General features: G+C 39.2%; 1 long non-coding RNA gene across 3 annotated transcripts in view; it reads left to right on the top strand.

The window, feature by feature from the left end:
• LOC139033056 (uncharacterized) overlaps positions 1 to 4232 on the top strand; it is a 318814-nt gene extending 314582 nt beyond the window's left edge. For all 3 annotated transcript variants that reach the window (XR_011485692.1, XR_011485694.1, XR_011485693.1), the window contains one exon: positions 104 to 4232. This is a non-coding gene — a long non-coding RNA (uncharacterized lncRNA). The remainder of the gene's footprint in view (positions 1 to 103) is intronic.
• The last annotated feature ends 2345 nt before the right edge of the window (positions 4233 to 6577 follow it).

The following is a 6577-nucleotide window of genomic DNA, read 5'->3' on the forward strand; positions in this document are numbered from 1 at the left end:
CAGCTTGAATTTTCTGTTATTTGCTGAGCTTGCTATTTCTGAGCTCACTTTTTGGATACCATGTTTTTTTCCAGAAGAATTTCTTTTATCCTTTTCTCCTCAGGTGCAGATGCTAGCTGAAATTGCTCCAAGGGAACTGTTGCTTCCAACATTTGCTGTCCACTGAAAATGGAGGCAGTCTCGTTCCGTCCTCTAACGCTCCAGCCGGCTCCACCTTTACCATTTGGAGTTCCTAGTCCTTTCACTCTTGTTGGCACAGTTGACTCAGCCATGGACTAGGCACGGGCTTTTGTCACCCTTTCTGGGAGTGATCTGGATAAAGGGATGAGTCTTGGTTTTGCAGTTTACATGGGCAGAAAGTTACCAGGGAAGCCAAATATCACCAGGAATGTAGAAAGCTGAGAAAAAAATATTGTTACTTGTTTTTAAAATTTATATTAAACATATCATAGATTGTCTATTCTAATGCAGTTTGATTTTTTTCTTCCATACATTTGCTGTATGTTGTTCTAGTTCATTGATTTTAGTGATTATATACTATTCCATTAAATAGCTCCACCATGATTTGTCTTATTGATGCACATTTAGATTGTTTCACGTGATAAAAACAATACTGATTGTCTTAAGGTCTGTCTTTAAATCTCCATTGTTTACTCTTAGCATGAATGCACTGGCTTTATTTTGGTTAATATTTTCCTTTTCCTTTCAAACTTTCAGTGTCTTTATATTTCAGCTGAAAATTCTATAAAGAGACTGTAGCTGGAGTTTGTTTTCTTATTTTTATTTTTCAGGGTAACCTGATCTGATCTTTAACTGGAAAATTTATTCTATTTACAGTCATTGAGAATTTGGGGGGTTTATTACTACCACCTTATTTCGTTCTTTCTACTCCTCCTTTCGTATCTTATTTTGATGTGGTGTTCTTTTTTTTTTCTCTAATTGTTGAAAGTGAAAGTGTTAGTTGCTCAGTCGTGTCTGACTCTTTGCGACCCTGTGGACTGTAGCCTGCCAGGCTCCTCCATCCATGGGATTCTCCAGGCAAGAATACTGGAATGGGTTGCTATGCCCTCCTCCAGGGGATCTTCCCAACCCAGGGGTAGAACCCAGGTCTCCCACATTGTGGGTGGATTCTTTATTATCTGAGCCACCTCTAAAATAGTAACATGCGTGATCGAAAGTCTAAACTAAATTGACCTCTCCATCCTCCTCCTGAGTGACATATGGACCTTAAAGATTTTTATCTTGGGTAAATCTTTTTCATCTTACAGGTTATTTTAGCGGTTTATTTCTACTTTGTCATTATACCACTCAAAAACAGGTGGCTATTGTTATCCTTTTAAATGGTCAGTATTTGTTGAAATTTGAATTGTGAAGCTTCCTTGTTCACAATTCCATTTTTACCTCATGAGACAATTTTTATTTTTATTGAAACATATCCACTAGAGGGTCCTTCACTGAAGATGTATTAGGGGTAAATAAATGTAATTTTTTTCTAAACATTCTTTTACTCCGATTTTGATTTTTTATGTTGTTTGATCTCTGGGTCAGGAAGATTCCCTGGAGGAGGGTATGGAAACCCAGTCCAGTATTCTTGCCTAGAGAATCCCTTAGACAGAGGAGACTGGTGGGCTACACTCCATGGGGTCTCAGAGCTGGACATGACTAAAGCGCCTTAGCGCACACATGTATCAATAGTACATTTCTTTTTTTCGCTTAGTAGTGTTCTGTAGCATTAATATGGCAGTCTGTTTAACCATTCACACACTGAAGACCATTTGTGTAGCTTCTAGTTTCGTGTTACGATGAATTGTTCTGAATGTTCATGTATGATTTCATGTGAACATATATTTCTCTGGAACAGGTGCAACTGCTGGGTCATATTCACCCTCAATTTTTTTTGAAATATAGTATAGTTGTTTGTAAAATTTAAATTCTTTGCTGTCTCACATCTTTGTTGTCACTTTTAATTACTTTTATGCTTTAAGTTGATTCCCCCCTCCCCCGATCCCTGGCTGCTTTTAAGATCTTATTTTTGCTTTGGTGGTCTCCAGACACAATTCTCGGAGAAGGCAATGGCACCCCACTCCAGTTCTCTTGCCTGGAGAATCCCATGGACGGAGGAGCCTGGTAGGCTGCAGTCCATGGGGTTGCGAAGAGTTGGACACGATTGAGCGACTTTACTTTCATTTTTCACTTTCATGCATTGGAGAAGGAAATGGCAACCCACTCCAGTGTTCTTGCCTGGAGAATCCCAGGGACGGGGGAGCCTGGTGGGCTGCCGGCTATGGGGTCGCACAGAGTCGGACACGACTGAAGCGACTCAGCAGCAGCAGCAGCAGCAGACACAATTCTGCTGTTTGGACTCTTTTTAATTCCATGAATCATAGGATTCATATATTTCATCCTTTTTGGAAAAATCTTGTCATTACTCTTTCAGTTTTGCTCTTCCCCCTTTTTTTTTACTTCTCTTCTAATTAACAAAGTTTGACCTTCCTCAGTTTCCCAGGTCTTTTAATCCCTCTTCATCTCTTTTCATCTCTTTATTCTGGTTTATTTCTTTGGTTATATTTTCCTAGTTTGCCAATTTTCTCTTTCTCTGTATCCAAACTACTGTTTAAGCCTTTAATTATATTTAAAATTTATTTTTCATAACTGATGATTCTTTAGTTTTTGTTGCTTTTTCATATTTTTTTGCAAATTATTTTTAAATAATGTAGATATCCTTCTTTTAAGTTTTTTCTTTTTTTTCTTCTTTTAATTTTTTAAAAATAAATTGTTTACCTGAATTTCTTAGACATCTAATTCTTCTGCTTGTTTTTTTTGCTTACGGGGGATTACTTTTTCATTTCTTCGTTATTTTACATCAGAGCTCATGCTTTGGGGAGCTTACACATGTGACTTGTTTGCTGCCTAGATTGAAGATGTAAACTTCCAGAGAGATTTTCTTTTTCTTTTAAGCTAGATACCCAGGGCATTACTAGTCTCAGACTGATTTTATGTTGATTCTTTTGCTTGAGAGCTCCCAAACCAATTAAGTAGCATAAATTCAAACTTGAAACCCATGTGAGGGCAGACTTTTTATTAATTCTAGAGAAAAAACTTGGTCTAATCGGGCGAAGAGACTGAGTAAAACGGTATAACGTATGCTGTGCTGTGGTCTACATTTCCAGGATATTAGCATTAATACAAGCTAGAATGTATTCAGATTTCTCCACTTACACAGTGCCTTTTTGGGGGAGAGCTTGTGAACTGTCATCAGCTAAAGTTCATGCTCCTTTCCCAGAGTCAGCCTGCATCCAATGGGATACACAATCTGAGTCCTGTTATCCCAATAAAGACAACTCTGAAGAGCCATTCAGCTTTTGAACTCTCTGTGGGGTTGGCTAAGGCTTTGCTGTGAGTATGTGGCTGTTCAGCATGTCCTTCTGCCCAATCCAGGCTCTCTCTTCTCCCAGGGGCACTGATTCCTAGTAAACCATCCGTATACTAAGCTCCGTCTCAAAGTTCGATTTCCAGGGAGAGCAAGCACTGACGGACAGGCTAGCCCTCTTTCAAGACCATGTATCCTTTTTGTTGCAGTGGTGAATGGTATTGTTTCCTTAATTTCTCTTTCTGTTTTCTCATTGTTAGTGTATAGTATGCAAGGGATTTCTGTGTATTAATTTTATATCCTGCAACTTTACTATATTTGTTGATTAGCTCTAGTAATTTTCTGATAGAGTCTTTAGGGTTTTCTATGTAGAGGATCGTGTCATCTGCAAACAGGAAAAACTGGAAGTAGAACTGCCATGTGACCCAGCAATCCCACTCCTGGGCATACACACCAAGGAAACCAGATCTGAAAGAGACACGTGCACCCCAATGTTCATTGCAGCACTGTTTATAATAACCAGGACATGGAAGCAACCTAGATGCCCATCAGCAGATGAATGGATAAGGAAGCTGTGGTACATATACACCATGGAATATTACTCAGACAATTAAAAGAATTCATTTGAATCAGTTCTAATGAGATGGATGAAACTGGAGCCCATTATACAGAGTGAAGTAAGCCAGAAAGATAAAGACCAATACAGTATACTAACGCATATATATGGAATTTAGAAAGATGGCAATAATAACCCTGTATGCAAAACAGAAAAAGAGACACAGATGTACAGAACAGGCTTTTGGACTCTGTGGGAGAAGGCGAGGGTGGGATGTTTCGAGAGAACAGCATCGAAACATGTATATTATCTAGGGTGAAACAGATTACCAACCCAGGTTGGATGCATGAGACAAGTGCTCAGGGCTGGTGCACTGGGAAGACCCAGAGGGAGCGGGTGGAGAGGGAGGTGGGAGGGGGGACCGGGATGGGGAATACATGTAAATCCATGGCTGATTCATGTCAATGTATGTCAAAAACCACTACAATATTATAAAGTAATTAGCCTCCAACTAATAAAAATGAATGAAAAAAAAAAGACCATGTATCCATTTGGCATCTTGGTTACACTGCCCACATCATACAGCCACAAGTCCTCACCTTCTACCCTGGTTTGGCTCAGTCGCGTCCAACTTTTTGCAATCCCATTGACTATAGCCTGCCAGGCTCCTCTGTCCATGGGATTTCCCAGGCTGGAATATTGGAGTGAGTTGCCACTTCTTTCTCCAGGGGACCTTCCCAGGGATCAAACTTGCATCTCCTGCACTGCAGGGGGATTCTTTACCAACTGAGCCATCAGGAAAGTCCTTGGCTTACCCAATAAAATCCCTGTTCTACCAAACCAGTAACCGCTCATTTTTCACCTCTTATTTTTCTCTAGGAAATTTCCTTATTCTTCCATACATTTAGCTTTGTGTTAAAGGAATGTTTTTATGTTGAATTCATTTTTGCTACATGGTTTGTAGCAAGAAGCTTTTTGAAAAGTCATGGGTTTCAGATGGGACTGCTCGATTAATTGGTTTTGTGCCATTAATGATCATTATTGTTTTTTTTCCTGTGATAATGATAATTTGCTGATTCTCTCTTTTTCCGTCTCATGGATGTTCAAGTTCTTGCCTCTATCTACTGTCTTTTTGTGGGTGATTTTTGGATGTATCAGCCCCTCAGTCAGCAAAGCTCTTTCAGTCCAGAACGTCCCTGGGGTTGGAGTATTTGCCCCCTCAACCCAGTTAACTCCAAGTAGCCAACCTTCCTTAACTTTTTCAAAGCAGAGGAAACACTGTCAGCATTTTTTCTAAGGAACTGTTGTTGTTGCTGAGTCACTAAGACATGTCTGACTCTGGCAACCCAATGCACTGTAGCCGGCCAGGCTCCTCTGTCCATGGGATTTCCCAGGCGAGAATACTAGAGTGGGTTGCCATTTCCTTCTCCAAAGGATCTTCCTGGTCCAGGGACTGAAACCAGGTCTAATGAACCTGAATCCATTACAGGTGGATTTTTTACAGCTGAGCCACCACAGAAGGCCTGTCTCAGAAATATTAGTACCCAAAGGTGGAACACACGACTCCTTTTTGGCCACACTGCATGGCTTTCAGGATTTTAGTTCCTTGACCAAGGATCGAACCTGGGCCCCTGCAGTGAAAAGAGTGGAGTCCTAACCACTGGACTGCCAGAGGATTCCCATAACACACACTTTTAAAGTCAATTTTATTGAAGTATAATTGTCACATAATAAAATGTACTCGTTTCAAGTGTACTTAATGTGCTTTGACAAACATACACACATGTAACCATGACTACATCAAGATACAGAATAATTTCATCACTCTTAAAATTTTTCCTGTGTTTTCCTAGTTGATGTCCTCAACCCCCCTGACCACAGGTAAGCTACTTTCTGTCAGCATGGATTCCATTAACTTCTATCCATTTTATAAGTGAAATTATACAGAATATATGCTTTTGAGTCAGGCTTAGTGTTTTGTGATCTAACCATGTTACTTGCATATTAGTGGTTCATTCCTCTTTACAACTGAGTGGTTTTTTATTTCATGGATGCATCACAATTTATTTACCTGTCCACCAGTTGATAGATGTTTTGGTTGTTCCCAATTTGGGCTATTACAAATAAAGCTGATATATAAATACACACAGTTTTAAATGTTCCTATAAACTCTCCTTTTCTCTATTCCAAAAGATTTGGGCTCCAAAGCTCTTAACCACTGAAATATCATAAGGTATTTCTGAGATGAGATAAACTGGGCACCTGACATCATTGGATACTTATTTTCTCTAAGAATACATATCTAAGCCATACTGTAGAAAACAAAAATATAAGTTGTTGAGAAGGCCTGTAAACATATTATTTTAATTATCATTATTACTTTTAGCTAATTCTGTCATGTTTCTACATATTGATTATGCATAATTTCACTTATAGAATGGATAGAGGTTAATGGAAGCCATGCTGACAGAAAGTAGCTTACCTGTGGCCAGGGGGTTTGAGGACATCAACTAGGAAAACACAGGAAAAATTTTAAGAGTGATGAAATTATTCTGTATCTTGATGTAGTCATGGTTACATGTGTGTATGTTTGTCAAAGCACATTAAGTACACTTAAACCGAGTACATTTTATCATGTGACAATTATACTT

This window comes from Odocoileus virginianus, chromosome 34, assembly GCF_023699985.2.
Source record: "Odocoileus virginianus isolate 20LAN1187 ecotype Illinois chromosome 34, Ovbor_1.2, whole genome shotgun sequence".
Lineage (NCBI taxonomy): Eukaryota > Metazoa > Chordata > Mammalia > Artiodactyla > Cervidae > Odocoileus > Odocoileus virginianus.